Here is a 20,665-nt window from a genome sequence, read left to right on the forward strand (position 1 = left end):
ACAGCCAGCAGAGCAGGTGAGGGGGGTCCTGGGGGTGCACGCCCAGCAGTGCCCGGGAGAAGTCAAGGGTTCCCCGGGGAGCCCAGAGGAAATAATCCTGTCCGAGGGCACAGGAGAGTGATAAGGGTGAAACCTTGATGGGGAAGCTGGATGTTCCCGATGGAGAAGGGGACAGGTGGTTGGGAACAGAGTGGGAGGGACAGAGAGAAATGAGAACAGTCAGAAGAGAATTTCCTCAATGCTCGGACACTGACCCTACAAATTCAATTACTTCTGCTCTATGCTGTCACAAAGGAGGGGCTCTCCCCCCACACCCACTGGCCACTGCCTTCTACCTCCTCTGAATGTCTCCAATCAGCTCCCTCCTGAGCCGCCATCCTTCAATAGTGCTGACGTCTCTGCTGTCTTAAGGCAAACCAACCAGGCAGGCAGACACACCTCAGCCTGCTCTCCTCCACTTGCTGTCCTCTCTTTCCCTAACCCTCAGGCCTGCGTCCCCCTCAATGCACAATGCTGCCCCCACACGTGGGCAAAAGCAAGTCTTCCAGAAGGTAAAGGAGTGTCCCAGCTACGCCACATTCCAGCTCTGTGACCTAAGACAAGCTGGTTCTAAACTTCTGTGACTCTCACATCTCTAATCTAGAAAATGCAGGTAGTGGTTTGAGAATTAAGTTGATATTATACACGTGCAAATAGCACAGTGCTTGGCACACAGTAAGTGCTCTGTACCTGAGAGCTAATAATGCCTACGGCCTTCTCTACAGGTTCATGTGTGCCCTTCTCTTCCTAACCGATGCCAGGGTCCCTCTGCAGCATCTCACAGGCTGGTTTTCCTCCTTCATCTCTGTCCTCTCCGTTTCCTCCCGGTCTCCTCTGTGGCTCCTGCCCCCGCGGATCCCTGGGATCCTGTGCTCTCCAGGGTCAGGCTCCTGCACTCGAGGGGTTTAACTGCTCAATTTCCAAACTGAGCTACAATTGACTAGTTAATTTTCTCCCGCATTACAGAAACCTATAACTTCTGCCTCAGATGTTTTAAGTTCAGTAGATCAGAAATGGAATTCACTATTCCTCACAAATCTATTCTTTCTTATATTTACCCTGTTTCAGAGAATGGCACATACCATCTAGTTATCCAAATAACAAGTGAAAGAAGACAAAGAAGGAACATGTGGAACGATCCCAGTGAAGGGTGAATGGAATTGCTACTATTTTTTAGCATTTACTCTGGGTCAGGCTGCCGGTTTCCATGCCCGGTGCTGTATGTATGTTTCTTTTTATCCTGTCAACGTCCCAGACGCAGAAAATTTAACTTCACAGATGGGGCCATTGAGGTTCCAAAAGGGTGAGTCTCTTGACACATCCCCTCTCATCTACCCAGGAAAAAGGGACACTTATTTATTACTTGCAGGGTTTCCAAAGGAGGGAAATTTCCTGGAAGCTCAGCCTCCAGCCTCTCCCCACAGGGGAAGGGGTGCGACTTGTCTGATTACTGAGCTGGGGGAAGGGACGAGCTTATGCGGCTGAGTGCTATCCCCTCTCTTCCTCCCAGGAGCTGAGCATCCTTCAGGGAGTGGCCTCCACCCGGGAGAAGTAGAGGTGTTCTGTCTGCCCGGAGGGCGGGCTTTTTCAATTCTGGGGCTCAGTATTAAGAAACCTATGACAGTCGGCCCTCGTTTATCGCAGTTAATCAGTTCCAGACTCTACCGTGATAAATGAATTTCCGCGAAGTAGGATTTTTTATTTATATACAGTTGTCCCTCACCACTTTCAGTTTCAACTTTTGCAGCTTCCATCACGGAGTGAAGCGCGGAAGCCGAAGTGCAAAGTGGCGAGGGACGACGATATCGCCCAGCCGCGGCCGCTCAGTGGACTAAGTGTCCTCCCCTGAGAGGTCCCGGTTTGATTCTCCATCAGGGCACATGCCTGGGTAGTGGGCTCAATACCCAGTAGGGGGCGTGCAGGAGGCAGCTGATTGATGATTCTCTCTCACATGGATGTTTCACTCTCTCGCTCTAAAAAAAATCAATAAAAAAACATATTTTTTAAAAAAGAAAAGAAACCTATTATTCCAGCTCATCTCAGCCCCATCCTTTAAACCAGCTCTCATCATGGTAATAAAACTGACACTTTGATCACCTTCGCTTTATTTCATTCCTTGTGAATTTCTCAAGTTGCTGTGCTCTTTTGTTTATTCCTTCTTTCTCTTCTTTCCTTCCCGAACCCTCCACTGTTGAGAAGAATAAATGCCCAAAGCAGAGGCTGAACAAATAGTGGACACTGTGCATTCCCAACTGCATGCCCTATTCGTTAGCATACACGCCGAGGACATGGAAAATGAAATGCCTTTTGACTGAGATGTGGATTAGTAGGGTGGGAGTCATCTCAGCACTGGCTCATGTCTCTCACTGGCTCGTTTTGGTTTTGCAGAAGTGTCTGTCAGCACAATGCCAGCGGCCAGGGGATCCTGGCGCTCTGAGTCGGGGCTTTGCTGCTAGCATCATGGGTCTCCCAAACACGTTTCCCATGCTACACAGCTAACAGTAACACGAGATTTACTTATAAGAAGAAAACAATACTGTTGGCAGTTCAGGACATCCAACATAGTCAACATTAAAATAACATGCTTGCTACACAGCCAGATTAGATCTCAGTGTCAAAATATTTCAATACCATCACAAAAATAGATAAAATATTAAAAATCTCAAAGCACTTGTTATCAGGAAATTACTCTGTCCCATCTCTTCCCCCATCTTCCTATGTAAGAGCTCCTAACGATTGCCCCCTCTCTAATTCAAGTTTTGTCCTATCGTAACTATTTTTATTTCTCAATGTACAAAAAGCCGAAGGCAGTTTTCCCAATTGTAAAAACACACAGCTCTCTTTCTTCTCATGCTGGGGAGGCATGTGGTCCTGCTTCTGAAACAACACAGATTTTCATGGCTGTGACAGGGCCGGGGAGAACTCCCCTTTCTCATGTACAAATGAGTGACTTGGGCTGGTTCTCTCTCTCTCTCTCTCTCTCTCTAATACTCACCAGAGGACACTTTTCCATTTATCCTCAGATAGAGTGGAAGGGAGGTAGAGGGAGAGAGAGAGAGAGAGACATCAACATGAGACAGACACATCCAATGGTTGCCTCCCACACGACCCCAACCAGGGCCGGGGACCAAACCACAACTGAGGTACGTTCCCTTGACAGGAATCGAACCTGCAACTCTTTGGTCCACCGGCCATTGCTCCAACCACTGAGCCAAATTGGCCAAGGCAGGGGCTGGTTCTCTTAAGATCTCTTTGAACTGAGAAATCCTGTGCCCCTTCTTAATTTTCAATGGATTTAAATCATGTTAATAATCGTTCAAAGCAGAACTAGAGGGTACTGGAATGGACTGTTATTTTGTTCCATGTGGGGTTTTTTTTAATGGTTTAGGAGGAAGCTGTCTATGTTATATTAAACTTTATCTTTTTGTAACCACTGCCATTACAAATATTGTATCCTTTTCCAAAACAACAAAAAATGGGAAAAGTGACCAGCTGCATCTGAAACCCTTACATCCCTTGCCATGCCATGGTTGAAACATTAAGAGTAAATAAAAAGGAAAAGACGGGGGAAGAAAAGAGTAATTAAAGGCATGAGAAAAGCGCTAATCCTTAGATTATATAAACATTCATGGTGACTCCCTTCATTACCACTTAGCTCAGCAAGATGCCTTTACATCCTGGTGCGTGGGGAGAATGGCTCCACCAATAAAAACAGCCTTTGCATCACTATGTCCTTAGACGTGTCCCACTGAAGAGGGTGACAAAAATGGCAATGCTGGCCACAGGCGAACAGAAAAGCAACAATTCCCCAACCAGCCTCCCTGCTTCCCATCTGTTCTCATGCTCGACACTGTCCTGAGAATCTTTCTCAAACATTCTGTCCATTTATCACCACTGCTTTAAATACATGCATGGGTCTCCCCCCCACCCCGAACATATCAAATGAAACAAAATTCCTTAGGATGCCATCCGAGCAATCCTGCTCCCAGTCACCTACCCAAGAGGAATGAAAGCATCCGTCCACACGAAGCCTCCTACGTGCATACGCATTGCAGCGCTGTTTGCAGGCAAAACCCACGTGCCCAGCAACTGGCAGGGACGGACAGTGTGGTCCAGTAAGACAACGGAACACCACTCGGCCATAACTCGAGTACATGCAGCAACAGGCTACAGCTCAGACGCATGTCTTAGGTGAAAGAGGCCATAGCATTGTGGAAAAAGAAAAACCACAGGAAAAAAACAAACAGATAAATGGTTTCAGAGGCTGGGGGGTGGGGAAAGGGGTTGACTCCAAAAGGTAAAGGAGAATGTGAGGGTTGCAAAGTTCCGTATCTCAATTATGGTGGACACACTGCATCTAGATGGCTATGCGCAAGTCAAAGCTCAGCGCTGCACACTGGGACACATAGTTTGGATTTTCTACATGTAAGTTACACCTCAATAACAACAAACTGTACCAAGAGACAAGCCACATGATTCTCAATAAAGATAGGTATAACAGTATAAAAAGCATTAGGTATAATAACATCATACTTTCAAAAATAAAATTCAATCTGGTTTCTCCCCCACCATGTATCGATTGGAAAGTAATTCAAACTCAACCACACTGCATAAAACAGGAAAATAATTTTTGCTCTTGTACGCCCTCAGTGGCATCTATATATTTTTCTTATTTAATACCTTTGCTACCTTTTCTACTCCTGATCACACCCTTCCTGGTTATTCATTCAACCCTCCAAGCACTCTTTTTTTTTTTTTTTTTTTTTTAATTTTTGATTCCTCTCGAACTACACCAAAATATTACCAGTCTCCAGTGTGTGACTATACCCAGTGGAGAGAGCCCCAACCTTGTTCACTGACTCATTCATTCAACTACCTGCTAAAATGCCTCTGTGTTCCAAGGATCGTGCTAGGTGCTGGGAATTCAAGGGAACCTTTCTCAAGGAAATGACAGTCTCACTGGGGAGAAAGATTCAAATGGCTGATTCACCGTTAGAGGAACGTATATAAAGGGTAGCGCAGGAGTGGCACTATTCGGTTTGGGAGGAGAAAGGGAAAGCTTGCTGGGGGAAACTGAGGACTTGGGTATGGCCAAGTACAGATAGCATTCCAGGCAGAGGAAAGTGTTTACTTTGTAATTCAGTCACAAATGGAAACTGGTACCGTCATCACTAGTTATTTTTCCTGTAAGTGAAAGGCTCACATTCTCCTGCTGCTTGGATGCTAGGGTTTGGTGCTATATATGTGAACGTTCTTATTACGGGCATCCCGACTTTCCAGAGTTTTGGAAAACTCAAGGTCGAGATATTGCTCAGGGACCCCAGGCACTGACTTGTTTTCTCCACACATCTGAGGAGAGCCCAGAAGTGCATGTTTGGGGGATACGTTGGTGAGAGATGTACACCCTGACTCTAAAAGGACAGTAGCATAGCAAGAACTGGGCTTTTGAAAACATGAGACAGAGCGAGAGCTGCAGCTCCCTATCCCCAGGCATATAAGGGATTCTTAATGCCCAGGCCGAGGGTCACAGCATCTGCTCCCTCCATGGGCTGACATTTTGCTTTTGATACTTTTGTGTGGCTAATTGAGGACGTTACTGAGAGAGAGAGAGAGAGAGAGAGAGAGAGAGAGAGAGAGAATGAGCATCTTTCTCACCAACTCAAAACCCACCTGAAATGCTACATTTATTCCCGAGAAATAAGGCACACCATGAGCGCTTTCCCAGCTGTCTCCTCGAACCTGCTTTGCTGCCTTCACAAATGGGCCCCTGTCTCTGTTTTCATCTGTCACTCACCTGTAAGGCAGTTTACACCTCACTGATGCAGCCTCTCAAAATGGCATGAGCTCGGACACTCTTTTTCTCATGGTGCATTTTTTGCGGCATGAAAACTCTCCTGTCTACCAAAGAACACTCGGTGTTCCAACTTTCAAGATGTCACTCAAATGCCATTTCCTCTATCAAGTCATCTAAGACATCTTCATGAAAAAGTAAAAAGTTCATATAACATCTGCTTCTAGAAAGAGTGAGTAAACGTTTACAGTGTGCCCTCGTCCCTCTCCCCACAACTTGGTAGGAGTGTTCATTTTTGTGAGGAAAGAACTGTGTCTTATCATCATTTGTTCCCAGCATTGAGCACACGGTCTATCCACTACAAAGTCTTCATCAAATGTTTCTGGACATCTGAACGCATGCACACGTGAATTAATCAAGACATTCTAGAAGGGGACAGGGCCATGCCAATATGTAATTTAGACTTGTCAGCTCTTTAAAAACATCAGAACATCATAAGCAAAGATAAAAAATGAACTCAGAGTAGCCTGCATTGTAAAGAAGGGGAAGATTAAAAAAAAAAAAAAAAAAAGAGGAGGAAGGTAAGAAAAAAAGAGGAAGATAAGAAAAAGAAACAAGGTATGTGTGAGGCAATCCCCACTGAATATTTTAGAGAGAACACTGATATTTATTTCGTCTCGTTCCATTTTAGTTTTTCAATACATTTAGCAATTCAGGACACAAATGACAGAAAAGTAGACATAGTTAACTAGTAAGTTCTTCGACTGCAAAGTTCAGCTAATTTTAGTAGAGCATAAATACTTCACAGAGAAGCTTGCTCTATGTCCTGAATCACTACTTAATGCCTTATCACATTATTTGCTGACACCCACAGATGACATATATTGATCACTGACTCTGCTAGATGTGTGTAACTCATACAGACTGAACAAACTGTCAACAGGAGTCAAGACCGGAGTTGGGGTTGACTTGACTCTAATGTCCATGCTTTTGACCGTTTGTAGTATCTCTGGCGTCAGGGTCAAAAGTTAAGAAACTAGGGTGTCCCCAAGGACTCTGAGAGGGTCGACAGAGTGGAATGAAGCATTAGCAGAAGTATTATGTTGTGTCAAGAAGGAGGTGAACTTGGTACTACTTGCCTCAAAGAATAAAGGTAGTTAAATAGCCACAGTAATTTTCCTTCACTTTGTCTCCAAGACCCAGTGTTGACACATTACAAGAGTCCTCCTGGTTCAGCAGGGTGACCACAGGGTACGGAGTCTGGGCCAGGGTGTGAGCCTCAGGTTTGCTCTACTCAGGCAACTGTTCAACCTCACTTCCATGAAATGGGGATAATCTCTGCCCCCTACCCACCAATCACAAAGGAGCATACAATATATAAGTGCTTATCACGACTTCCATCTATACCTTATTTTCACTTACATTAAAACTCTGCTCTTCAGTTAAATAGGAGATGTAAATGACATACCTTACTAGCAAATATTGAGAAATGATTTCTTTTTAAGACACCAGATTTGCTTTATCGTCAAGTGTTTCCCTGGCAGAGCTTCTGGGCAACTAATAGCTTTGTCACGCTATTGTCACCTCTTGCCAATCTGTATTTCCTGAGTCAACAACGGACTAAGGAGCCACAGGGTAACACTAGACTTCCTCTGCTCCCCAAACCCTACTGTCTGTTTTCCAGACTGCTTTTTGTTATAGGTATCCAAAGGTGGAATTTTGTGAAAAGTCATCTAAAAAGCAAAATGATTTAAGGGAAGAAAAAGTAACACCAAAGATACTGAAGAAAAACGTGCTCTATATCTGAGATGCAGCCTGAAACTGAAATAATCATGGAATGCTTATTACAATCCTATTCCTATTAATTCACATTTAACCCGAGACAGCCCTTACTACATATTTTAATCTTATATTCGAATTAGAGGTTAATTTTGCTTTTCTTTTAAAAATCAATATAGGTTCCTGGCAGGTATGGCTCAGTGGTTGAGTGTCGACCCATGAACTGAGAGGTCGCTGATTTGATTCCATCAGGGCACATGCCTGAGTTTTGGGCTTGATCCCCAGTAGGGGGCATGCAGGAGGCAGTTGATCGATGTTTTTCTCTCACTGATGTTTCTCTCTCTCTCTCTCTCTCTTAAATCAATAGAAACATTTTTTTTTAATCAATATAAGTTTCAATATTAGAGAAAAAACTATCTAAATTTTTCTGGCAGTGAGGAAATCTATAAATTAGGACAAATGATAAAAAAGAAGAAAACAATGGTGTAAACCATTCAAGACTGCAAGAATCCAATGTTAAGATTTTTGATGAAATTCTGTCTGCTGGGTACAGGGAAAGCAAGCCTCATCTCCCAGCGTTCCTCCCAGGGATGAGAGGGGACATGGGCAGAAGCCCTCGGTATCTTCTCTTTCATTTAAAAGTGGGAACTGTGCAAGGTATTCCATTGCCATGCCTCATGCTGGGGTCTGGAATAACTCTGCTGTCATACGGAGAAAGAGTCGTGTCATTTGCTCCTGAGAAACCCAACGGGCAGACAGCCATGAGCATTTTTCTGGCAGGAGTCTCTGTATTATCACTGTGAGAATGGAAAATTAATGCATTTCATCCCAAAAGAACCCCTTTGGAGGCTCCTTCCCCTACTGCTACCTGCCGGGAAGGTGCAGAGTGCTGGGAGGAGAGGTAAATCCGTCAGCTGGGGGGGGGGAGGGGATCCTCCTACCCTCCAGCTGTGACCACACACTGGTGGGAAGAAGGATGGTGTGTTGTCCTTTGCTTCCTACAGCTGAGGAATAATGGGTTTCTGTGCTCCTCCGAATTAAATAGCAACTACACACCAGCAGGAGTTCAATATTCAAAGCTTACTCCAAACAGTTAGCATACATATTTTTCAGCTGAGAGACACTAACTAATACAACACAATAAACATTATATAAAGGGCAATTGTTTAAATCTGTCCCCTCTACTGAACTTACATGGATTCAGCTGGGAGCATTCAAAGGCGCCAGCAAGTATTCCAGTTTATTAAATGTGGTCTGCTATGTCCCCATAGGCTTATTTCAATAAATTATACATCACTCCCCTTCTAGAGTAATAATCCTTTAACAGATGTGACCCTGTATGTGATATTAGAAATTTCAGAGACACTAAGAGATGTGTTTTCTATACATAACAAAAATGCTCCAGTGCACAGACTGACTAACACTGAGAGTTCACCCCATGACACTGTTCCACGGGGAAGAGCACCTTCCCCAGTTTATGTTGGATATAGTTCTAGCAGTCTTGGTCAGCTGGTTCTCTAGCCCTTAACTTACTACAAATAACAAATTAGAAAGGACGAGTGAGGGTTGCTTGAATCAGATGTACACTGAGCAGCAAGAAGTAAAAGCTGAGACTAAAATAAGAAAAACAAAAACCACCAGAGACAAACCCATCTCAAATGGTATTGCCGTATGGGCCAGAGGTGCAGAAGCAAACAGTGCTGTGCACTTCCACTGGCTTGAAGCACCACTGCACAGTCACGGATGTTCATTACGACGGGCATCACTGCCCCAGTCGGGCGGCTCAGCTGGTCGGAGCATCATCCTGGACACGAAAAGGCTGCCGGTTCCACTCCCAGTCAGGGCACATGCCTCGCTTGCGGGTTCAATATCCAGTTGTGGTGTGTATGGGAAGCAAATGATCAATGTTTCTCTGTCACATCGATGTTTCTCTCTCTCTTTCTTTCTCAACATGTCCTCAGGTGAGGATTTAAAAAAAAAAAAAGGGAGGGGGGCATTACTGTCTCCAATCACCAAAGAAAGTTAAATTATGTGCAGCATATAATTAAAAAGGTGGGTGGAAATGCACAAAAGTATTTTAAAAAAATACATATTTTAGAAAAATCAAAAGTCTGATAATTTTGTTTTAACAGTGTTTAAAGATATTTAAAGTCATCATAAGTATTTGCTTCTATGAAATATTGAGTTCCCAGTAATGCCAAATAAAACAGTAATTTCCAAGCCTGGCTGAACACAACACACTCACCAGGGGAGCCTGAAACAAAACACATTCCCAAACACCATTAAATGAGAATCAGGGGTTGGTAAGGATGTGGAAGAACTGGAACTCTACTACATTGCTCGTGAGAATGTAAAATTAAATTGTAAATCCACTTTGGAAACAGTTAAAAAATGTTTTAGAAAGTTAAATATAAAACCATTTGCTCTTAGCTACTTCCCCAAGAGAAATGGACACACAAGCACACAGTGACGCATGTGAATGTTCGCAGCAGATTTGTTATAATAACCAACAACTGGAAACAACTCCATATCCATCAGTGGGTGAGTGGATAAACTCTTAAATCAATAAAATGAATACTGTTAATCAATATAAAGGAATAAACTATAACTACGTACAACATAGATGAATGTCAAAATAAGTGTTGAATTGAAAGAGGCCAGATAAAAGGAACACATATGCTATGATTCCATTTACATAAACTTCTGGGAAATGTACTCTAATGGATAGGGAGGGGCCTTAGCAGACCAGAGGGAGGGGCATGCCAGAAGAGCAGACAGGAGAGATTACAGAGGGGCACAAGGGAACTTTTGGTTTCTCTGGATATAGTCATATCTTGATTGTGATAAGGGTTTCTTGTCTCTACATATGTCAAAACTTATCAAATTGTAAGTTTTAGGTGAAGCTTATCATATATTAACTGTATTTCAATAAAGCTGTTATAATAAACACATAACTACAATATTATAATCACATCTAAAAACAAATTAACAGTAACTTCTGAATATCACAATTGGATACTTTCACTGGATAATCAGGAGTTACAGTTCCATAATTGTTTTATAAATTTATATTTTTAGAATTTGTTATTCTGAAATGGAATCAAAGCAGGGTCCAAAGATTGCAATTGGTTTTGTCTCAAACAAATGAGTCAGTATTTTCCACAGAATCTTGTGGGATATTAATTGTCCAATATGAAATATTGAAAAGAGTGACAAAAATATTTTAGGACATTCCAAACTACTGTCCAGTAGTTCTATAGAATAAAAAAATTCAACCCAGAATCTGACAATGAGCTCTGATCTATTCATCTCAGCTGCATTAATTTGGTTATTACTGATTCTCTACAGCAGCGATTTTCAACTGGTGTGCTGCGAGAATTTTTAAAGCATACAGTACTTGACTATGTTGTCGGAGGCACAGACCTCTTTTCCCTTAGATTGTCAAATTAAATAAAATGACAACAGCCAACACAAAAATAGCCCCGGGGTGTGAATGCCCTCTCTGGAACCATGAACATGTAGGTCTTAGAACAGAGTTGCATCTTATTGGTCACGTCATACAATAAGGTTGCGTTGTTTGATTGGTTAATTCTTGGTACCAGAAATCCTTATATATAAGTACAGGCACCTGTGTGTTTTTTTTTTAAAGTCACTTTGGAGAAACAGGGTAGGTAGTGACTATTTTTTCTTTTGTTGTAAATCAATCAAAATCACGCCTATTTGTTGTCAGATTGGGAAAACATCCGTTCGGGCTGTGCCTCAGAATTCGGTGGTTCGGTCCGTGTGCCCGAGGGGAGAAGGCGGGGAACTGCAGCTGAGCGCCCGCCTCGCGGTCTGCACAGCACAGCACAGCCGCGAGGTCTGCACCGCGCCCGCCTCGCGGTCTGCACCGCGCCCGCCTCGCGGTCTGCACAGCACAGCACAGCCTCGGGGTCTGCACCGCGCCCGCCTCGCACGCACGCCGCCTAGTGCAGGGGGCGAAGAGGAAGCGCACATAAGCCTGTTCTAGGTCATCTGTGTCCCCTCCACACTGTGTGCTGAAATCCTAACTCCCATGATGATTATATCGGAGGTGAAGGCCGAGCCCACGAAGGGAACTACTGCTCATGAAGGAGACTGCACAGCGCTCCGTGGTCCCCGGCCCGTGAGGACAGAGAGAGAAGGCGGCGTGGCCGGCCCCACTCGACACCCTGCCGGCGCCAGCTCCCGGAACTGGGACACTCAGGTCCCGGTCATGGCCCCGCAAAGGGACCAAGGGCACTCTCCACCCTCCAGTGGGTGACAGTGAGGAAGTGGGAGGGGTGGGAATGAATGACAACAGGCATCGGAAATCCGCTGGGAACACCAGGAGCGAGGCCTTATGGAACCGGCCACTAGGGTGGAAATCGAGGGGGAAGCCGCTGGGTCCTGAAGCACAGGTCTCACGTGGGATGCGGCTTGAGAAAAATCTTCCCCCCAGAAAGGAAGCTGAGGTGAAAACAGGAAAGACGATTTTCAGGGATCTGGGAAAGTCAGGTGGGATTTCCCAGGGTTCTGGGTCGGGAATAGTGAGGATCAAGTGAACGCGGGTGGCTTGGAGCCCGATGAGACCGTTTCTTGAACAATATTCTGAGGAAAGAGTCTGCTCCACAGCAATGGTACGGCTGGTGGTGTTCAGGTCTCACTGTGCATGTGTGTTAGGGGAAGCTGCTCTGGCCACCAGTGTGCACACGTGGACAGGCGGGGACAGGAGCTGGAGGTGGTGACGAGTCAGAGGGAGGGCGCAGGGCTGGGGCCTGGCCACGCAGGAGAATCACACTCCTGGCTGAAGGAAATGACTGAATTTTAGGGTGTGGGGGAGGGGGGGAGATTTGAACCTAAAACTCTGAGAAATAAATTCAAAAATATGAAAAACATTGTAATTTCTTATCAGTAAAACTTACATTCAGTCCTGGCCAGTTTGGCTTAGTGGTTAGAGCGTCGGCCCACAGACCAGAGTGTCCCGGGTTCGGTTCCCGCTAAGGGCACGTGCGGTTGCAGTTTGTCCCCGGCCCTCGTTGGGGTTGTGTGGGTGGCAACCACTCGATGTGTCTCTCTCACATGGATATTTCTCTCTCTCTCTCTTCCTCCCTCTCTCCCTCCCACTCTATCTGAAGATAAATGCAAAAATGTCCTCAGGTGAGGATAAAAAAAAACTTACATTCAGATAAATCTAATAAAAATACATATATCCATTTCATTATGTTTGTAGATTGTCATGTCTTTGAACAATGCATGACTGATCACACTGTCACGTGGAGAAGGTGGTGACATCCTAAAACAGCAAATTATTGTCAGTCCAAAGGACATGACACACGTTGTGATTCTTTCTATGAATAATGTGCAGCTTATCTTTATGCGACAGCACACCGCGTGTTTTGGTTTTTAGCAGATGGCAAACTCTTTCTACCAGGGTTTTAAACTTGCACAATGGTAATGAGAACTATTTATATAGTAAACACTTTAGCTGATCCTATCTTTGGACAAGTTTAATTAAAGAATAAGAGGCCAATAGCACAATCAAGCAAATTCATGAGAGGGAGCAGGAACTTTCTTCCTTGATGAATACATTACTTTACCTCAACAATTGAAAGCATCTGTAGAAATTAACGGCACTATTGAGTTTTATAATAAACCCCTTAAGCATTTAGCTTTTTTTTTTTTGTTAGCTGTTTTCAAACCCATTGTTAAGAAAGCTTTAACACCCAAGGTAGAAGGAAAGCATAACTTACTCCTTAATGAGATGTCACTACCAGGACTGCTTAAATAGCCCTCAATACTTTCACACCTCATTCAGCTTATAGATGTTGACGTCCTACATACAAACACGTTCTAGGGAACATCCTTGAACAATCACTATCCTCTTCTTGCACATTAGTCAATATATTGGACAGTCGTGAGGACTGAGTTTATCAAATTCATCAGAGACTCTTCAGAAAAGAAACATGCACAAATAAATAGTGCTAAACAGCACCTAGATTTGGGGTTTGCACAAATTTTATATAAGGTAATAATAAGAGGAAAAGTAATGATTACAGTTTCTCAAATCTGTATAGCATGTCATCAGTGACACAGGGAAATGGTCACCCAACCTACACAAAAACTCCATCTCTGAATTTTACACACGAAAAGAGCAAAGCACCAAGAGGCCAAGAGACGTATTCAAGATCAAGTAGCAAATAACAAGCTGAAGATCAGACAGCAAATACTATTTGATGGATAAAGACTAATAGGACCCTTTTCATGGTACACAACATTGTCAAGTGTTGATCAAGTGATCAGTAAGAATTTAAATGCCTATGAGAAAAATGTTGATGAGTAGAAAGAAAAATAGATGGCAGCTACTTTAGAGGTTGACACAGACTGAATACTACTCGTACCTCCAAATTTCCTGTGATTATGGCCTCAACCTTCAAACAGTACACTGAGCTACATACTTTCATCTAAAAACAAAGTAGATCAACCCTGCCCAGCTAGTGTGGCTCAGTGGTTGAATGTCAACCCATGTACCAATAGGTTGTGGGTTCGATTCCCTGTCAGGGAACATGCCCAGGTAGTGGGCCTGATCCTCAGTGGGGGGCATGCAGGAGGCGGTCAATCGATGTTCTCTCTCATCAATGTTTCTCTCTCTCTCTTCCTCTCCTCTTCTCTCTCTTTAAAAATTCAATAAAGCCCTGGCCGGTTTGGCTCAGCGGCTGGAGCGTCGGCCTGCGGTCCAGAGAGACCCGGGTTCGATTCCCACTAAGGGCGCGTACCTTGGTTGCAGTTTGTTCCTGGCCCTGGTTGGTCGTGCGGGTGGCAGCCACTCGATGTGTCCCTTTCACGTCGATGTTTCTCTCTCTCTCTCCCTCCCACTCTATCTGAACAAAAAATGGAAAAATGTCCTCTGGTGAGGATAAAAAAAAAAATCAATAAAGAAATGAATTTAAAAACAAACAAACAGCTCTGGCCGGTTTGGCTCAGCGGTTAGAGCGTCGGCCCACGCCAGAGTGTCCCAGGTTTGGTTCCCGCTAAGGGCACATACCTTGGTTGCAGTTTGTCCCTGGCCCCAGTTGGGGTCATGTGGGTGGCAATCAGTTGATGTCTCTCTCTCACACTGATGTTTCTCTCGCTCTCTTTCTCCCTCCAGCTCTATCTGAAGATAAATGCAAAAATGTCCTCAGGTGCGGATAAAAAGCAAACAAAAAAAACGGATCAACCAAAAACTTGGTCTAAGATGACTGACCAAGAGCTAGTGCCAATGCAGTAAGTATGTTTGATACTTACTATTCATCTAAAAAGCAATGAAAAAATATTCCTCATTTTTCTCTTTCTAACACGTCTCTCTGCTCATGTTTTATAACCACAAAGAAAGACTCCAGGCAGTGCATCGTCGAGCTATTATCAAATGTCTCAGGGGTGGAAGCAGTCTGCCTCTGGCCTCCTCACCGCACAGAGGTGTGCGATTTACGGCGCACGGTACATGCCCCGCTGGGGCCCGGACGGCCTGCCCCTCGTGACTGCCCCAAGTGTCATGAAAAACACACTGCCGGACACGCACGGGGGCTCGTGGCAGCAGTTAACAAGCAAGATGCGGCATGAATCAAAGTGACAAGGCACAGAAATAAAGAGCTCACCCAAGTTCACTGGTTTTATGGTGAAGCTATAATTTGCAATTAATGCTACTTCCACCCTATGACTTGCTGAATGACATTACTAATAACATCACTAATATACGGTATAAACGCACAGAGAAGTCAGTGATCCTTGGGAGACAGGAGCCAAATTTCAATGACGCATAAAAATCAAAGTTATTTCCTGAAATGCACCTTTATCAAATCTTAGCTTGTATGTAAAGGACATCAATTAAAGATATCATGCTGTATAAACAAGTTTCATCCACCTTTATTTCAAGTTTAAAGTATATTTTGTACAACTTGAGAAGAGTTGGCACAGCTGGTAGCTAACTAGCCCTGAAGGCTCCACAGAGATTATGTATAGACATATAAATAGTCCTGGAAGTGGGCTCTAATTAAATCTATCACCTGAAATAGGAAAGGGACAAATAGAAGATACCATCTACGGTACTGAAGAATCAAAGGAGAGAAAGTGTAAAAATCACTGGTTATTAGAAAACAACAAATTATCACAATCTCCCCCAAAAGTGGTAGTGTCAAGTGTTGCAAGACAGATCTCTGCTCAATTTAAAGTTTTATAGAGAGCATCCCCTGATATCCTAAAAGTGCTGACCTTGGAGCTTTCGGTATCAACCCATCATCCCTGTTATTAAAAATAAAGAATCTGAATTCACAGGTAGTTGCAGCAAAGAGACATGCGCGGAGCAGCCCTTGCTCAGAGCCGAGGACCAGCGGGGGAACCCTCCTCAAAGACGGGGCTGCCGTCCATCTCCCCAGCACGCGTTCCCTCATCTCCGCGCTCCCACCGCCTTGTGCTCATCACCTCACCTCCTTGTATTGTAGTTTTACATTTGCTCTGTTTTCGGGGCGCTCCACAGAGCATGGCAAACAAAAGAAGTGGAAATAGTCGGTAAATTAATAAACCATCCTTAGCGAGCAGCTAAGGTCCCTTTGCTCAGGTCCCACGCCCATTCTCTGAGGAGGGTCAATACACAAAGGGGTGGCTGAAGTCCCAGGACCTTCACCCAACACAAACGAATCCCCTGTGTAAGAAACTGTGTTAGAATACATACAATCCCTTCTCTCACTCCCTTCTCCCACACATGCTGACTTCTAAAGAATTAACCCAAAGCCCTGGCTGGTTTGGCTCAGCGGTTGGAGCGCCGGCCTGTGGACCAGAGTCCTGGGTTTGTTCCCGCAAGGGGCGCATACCAAAAAAAAAAAAGGAAGAAAAAAAAATTAACCCAAAGGCAAAATGCAGTATTTTCTGATTTTTATCATAACTAAGTGGACAAATGGACTTATGACTTGAAATAGAATTTGCCATATAAGTTACCCTGTATTTGCTTTAAGTGAGATCTCTAGTAGTGAATGATTTCCAGGACGTATGAAATAGACGCCTTTACCCACTTCAGTGATTTTTGTTATTACTTTAATGATGAGAGTTTTTAAAAAGTTCTCCCTGGCAACCCAAGATGGGTCTGTGGCAATGACCCAAATGGTTAAATGCTGAGCTCCTGTGTACAAGGCACAGCAGGACCCACGGGGGGAGGCAAATAACAGAAAATAACAGAAAGCTCTAGACCTCTGTACGTATCATTGACAAACGTCATGTTCTTTCATGCCTGATGTTTGAGCATGTGTAGATGGCAACAGAGAATTCATTGCCATTATTCTCTTTGACCTGATTGAAATTTGCTAAGTTTAGCAAAGGAATGAACCCGCGTGAGGTCAGAGAAGAGTCTGCAGAGGAGACATGAGCCACAGAAGAGGAGACGGGTCCATCGCCACATTCGGACCCGGACACCTCGCCAGCCCAGCTCATCGCGCCATGGGGATGAGGAGGGTCAGCGGTGCTCCGCTCTGCAGCAGCTGGGCCTGCTTCCTACTGTGGCTCACATACTTCTCTTTAGGGAGATATTTAACTAACTGTCCACAGTGTAGCTTCAGCTCTTCTCAAATAATTCTCTTTTTGTCTTTATATTTTATTAAGTTAAACAGTCCCTTCAAAGGGGATTCAAATATTATCAAGGAATGATATCTGAACCAGGTGGACCCAGTGAAAAACTTTTAGGTAAGGGGATGCTGGTACACAGACCAGTTTGACCAGGTAAGCAGCACACCTGGCCCAGCACTTCTCAACCTTGGAGTTAACATGCCCCTCGGCTGTGAAATCAAAATCGGTGGGGGTGGACCCAGCCCACCATACCATATCCCACAAGCGATTCTATGGGCGGCAGGGCTGAGAAACGCCCTATCGTACCTTGCTGTCTAACTGGGATCTGGTGGTGTTTGGGTGATCTCGGTTTCAACAGCAGTTAATTATCCATAGATTAGCCTCACATATTCCAGATGGCGGGCAAGAAGGAAAGTGAAACAAAAGCATTATGGCAGCTGACAAGCCATGAGTGTTACTGACATCACTGAATGGACCTCGTGCCTGGTGCCATCATCTGCCTGCTCCTAAGGTGGTGGCAGGGCCCGCGATGGGGCTCTGGGTCTGCCGGGGCCTCTGGAGGAAGGCAGTGCCACTCTGTGTGGAAACGCTTGTCTGCAATCGTCCTCCTGCTCCCAGCTGCACGTGGGGCTGTTCCTGAACCCCTTGACAGTGGCTTCTCCCCATTCCTGAGACACAGCTGCCTGTTGCCTACTGTCTGGCCTCCCAGACCTCACCTGCTGCTTGTGCCTAATCTCCTGTTCCGCCGTGGGGCGTCGTGTCACTTCAGGGTCTGGCCACTCCCACCCAAGCCCTGTGCGCCGCTGACCAGGCTCACCCAGCAGAGGACTGTGGGGTCGGAGTGGGTGAGGAGGACGAAGCAAGCATTCTAGCAAAGGAGAAAAGCATGCCTGATATGCCATGTTGTCAGGGATTCGTGGGTGACCGGTTTCCTGGGCAGAATGTAAGGAAACCTCCCAAACTGAAACAGAGGATTTGATTTATTTTCACTATTACTAATACTTTCTATTATCAATACATACTTGATTTTTAAGTGAAAAACATATAAACGCAGGGCGAGAATTACTGCCGTCAACGCCACAACGGTCCGCCCTCATGTCAGAAGGGGAAGGCTGTGGGGAAGAGCTGGGCGGCCAGGAGGGGAATTCCAGCAACGCGGCCTCCAACTCGCACCCGCTCCAACCTGAAGTCTGCCTACACAAATGAATATACTCAACTACAACAGCACCATCTTTTACGGCACATTTCTTTGAAAGCTTAATTTCAAGTGAGCTTGGGCATACGTGGCTCATATGTTAATCTTTCACTTGCTTCGGTAGATAAATAATGCGTTCATACACATTCAAGTAGATTATTCTGACTAGAAGACAGGGTCCTATTTCCCATTATTTAAAAAAAAAGTTAGATCCTAACAATGATTTTAAAACACACGTGCATTTCTTCTTCCCGTAAGAAAGCTGTTTTACTTTCCTGCTCATGGTGTCACAATCAGTGCAGAAATGAGCTTTGTAAAATGTTGAGTGCTCAATGGGAAGCATTAGAATGGGATTTTAATGACAGCAAAGAATTGGCTATTATTGTCCTGCGGTGTGTTTGACTGAATAGGCACGCCGGTGGAAACAGGTGTTCTGAATTACTACTTGTACTACAGTGTGATTAAGATTATAAAACGAAAAATAAAAATAAAGAAAATGCGTATTTCAACAGAGCTAGAAACTTCTACTGCACTTGCTGAGACCGGTAATATATGCTGAGCTTATTTAAATCACCAAAATTGCTGTAATTAAACTTCTCTCTAAATCAGACTGTATGAGAGTCAGAAATCTCCTATAATTAACTTATCTGTAGAAGTAATCAGACAATAACTGCTGGTATATTTTAGGAACCACTAAAACGACTGTAGCTGTTGAATGTAATGACTATAATAAATCTTTAACAGCAGTTATCTCGCAACCTCTTGCACAGCTGCAAGGGCGGGAGGGAGACTGTTTTCGCAACGCTCTCCCCGAGCTGGTGTGCGTGCTCCTGCTACGCTGCTCTTCACAATGTGGGAAGATTACAAAGGTGCAGTGCGGACTCAACCCAACCGCCGGCCTGCGCTACATCGAAGTGGTTATTTAGGGACTGCTCAAAACAATGAACCAAGGCATCTCTGATGGGCAGCTAAAAGGCAGAAGACCTGCATATATTGACCATGAAGTAATTAAGTTCAAGGCGGTGATGACTCGTATGAACTCAAGGGCACCAACGGAAACAATCCTTACAGACCAAATGACTGAAGCTTGATGGGAGGTGTCTTCATAGCCAGAAACTACTGCTTGTACAGCAGTAGTAAATGAGAGAAGGAACATGTTTCACACTTCCCAAGCCATCTGAATCAAAGTTGTTCAACATTTTTATACATATTGATTATTTAATAATAGAAAAAAATATATGAAAGCAAGCAGACACTGTTCTCTCATGAGCTCATTCAAAAACTCACTTATCCCAACAATCATCTCTCTGTAAGGCATTTTACATGAAGTTCATAGATGAAGAGTCAACTGGAAAGATATGTTTACAATACAAAAAGCAAGGGATTAACATCAGTAATATAAATGAAACCACTGGAAATCAACAAGAAAAATGCAAAAAATAAGTTGCCAAGTTTGATTCTTGGTCAGGGCGCATACCCAGGTTGTGGGTTCAATCCCCAGTTGGGGTGCATATGGAAGGCAACTGATTAATATTTCTCTCTCATGAATGTTTCTCTCTCTCTCTCTCTCTCTCTCATTTTCTTTCTCTCCTCCTTCCGTCCTCTATTCTCAAACCAATAATAAACATATCCTCGGCCCTGGCCAGTGTACTTGGTTGGCTGGAGTGTTGTCCCATGCACCTGAGGGTCACGGGTTCTATTACTGGTCTGGGCACGTGACTGGGCTGTGGGTTCGATTTCCAGTTGGGGCGCATGTGAGAGGCAGCTGATCGATGCTTCTTAGATTGATGTTTCTCTCTTCCCCCACCCCTCCTCCTCCTCCTCTAAGATCAATTTTTAAAAATTCTCAGGAGAGGAGTTAAAAAAAGGCCAACTGTATATGGCTGCAAAACAAACTACCCCCAACTTAGTAGCTACAACCACCATAAACATTTGTCATCCTACACAAGTTCTTTCTGTGCTACACAGAACTGCCCAAAGGGCTGCCTGTGTATTCCTACAGCATGGCAGCTGGTCTCCTCGAAGCATGGAATCCAAAGGCAAGCAGGAGGAGCTGCAACATCTTTTATGACCTAGCCTTAAAGTCATCCTGTCATTCCTGTAATGCCCTATAGGACAGAGGTCCGCCTATTCAACGGAGAGAGGACTACACAGAGGCACAAATGCTAGAAAGCAAGGACCATTTAGGCCTTCTGGGAGGCTAACTACTATAGAAATATAGCTTTGAAAAGCAGAACTGCTTCTGGTGAAATCTGCAAGTTTGTTGTACT

General features: G+C 44.4%; 1 protein-coding gene across 1 annotated transcript in view; it reads right to left on the bottom strand.

The window, feature by feature from the left end:
- The window catches only part of ASPH (aspartate beta-hydroxylase), a 190,949-nt gene that overhangs the window by 67,697 nt on the left and 102,587 nt on the right, over nucleotides 1-20,665 (bottom strand). The gene's annotated exons all lie outside the window — the stretch shown is intronic.

The sequence above is a fragment of the Molossus molossus genome, unplaced genomic scaffold (genome assembly GCF_014108415.1).
Source record: "Molossus molossus isolate mMolMol1 unplaced genomic scaffold, mMolMol1.p scaffold_m16_p_16, whole genome shotgun sequence".
Taxonomy (NCBI): Eukaryota; Metazoa; Chordata; class Mammalia; order Chiroptera; family Molossidae; genus Molossus; species Molossus molossus.